Raw genomic sequence first — 705 nt, 5'->3', positions numbered from 1 at the left:
TAAAAGAAATGTATTAAATATGGCCATGTTAGGAAAAAGAGACTCAGTGACAACCCCTATGTCTCTGGAACCTGAAGTAAGGCCAATGTTTAAATAAAGCTCCAAGAATATGCAAAAATAAGTAGTTGTAGTCAAGGTGTGATCCTACTCACTATTCACATGTCATTGTCGGAGTTTCAGTTCCCTCCTATAGGATGGTCTTACCAGTTATTAGTAATCTCCCTGTAGCAGACAAGTTCTTCCTCCTTTATAAACCGACAACATGACTTTTCCAAGGTATGATTGAGGGAAAGGTTTTCTTTGTAGATAAGTGGGAGAGTACAGCCATTGTTGAATCCAAGAAGAGCTGAATGAAGACTCCAAACTCAAATAGCATACAAAGGCAAAGAGTGTAATTTTGCAGAAATTGCCAGCATTCAGGGCTCTCCAGTTTATCAGAATGGCCACCCTAGACAAAGAGACAGGAGCTTTTTATAGAAAATGAAGAGAATTTTAACTACAGTTAAATAATCTAAACTTTCATTTGTGGGTGTCAGGGAAGTTAACTTAGGTCAGGTTTTGATTGGCTGTTATGTTAGTTTTGCTATATTTGTTGAGGCCTTAAGGAAATTCCAGGAACTGAGTCATTTCTGGAGCTTACAAAGCCATTAATGATTAACAACTCACTATCCTAATTTACTTCCCTGGAAAATCAAAACTTTTTAA

Source organism: Grammomys surdaster, unplaced genomic scaffold (genome assembly GCF_004785775.1).
Source record: "Grammomys surdaster isolate TR1022 unplaced genomic scaffold, NIH_TR_1.0 1087, whole genome shotgun sequence".
Classification (NCBI taxonomy): Eukaryota; Metazoa; Chordata; class Mammalia; order Rodentia; family Muridae; genus Grammomys; species Grammomys surdaster.
This window is presented reverse-complemented; position numbering follows the sequence as displayed.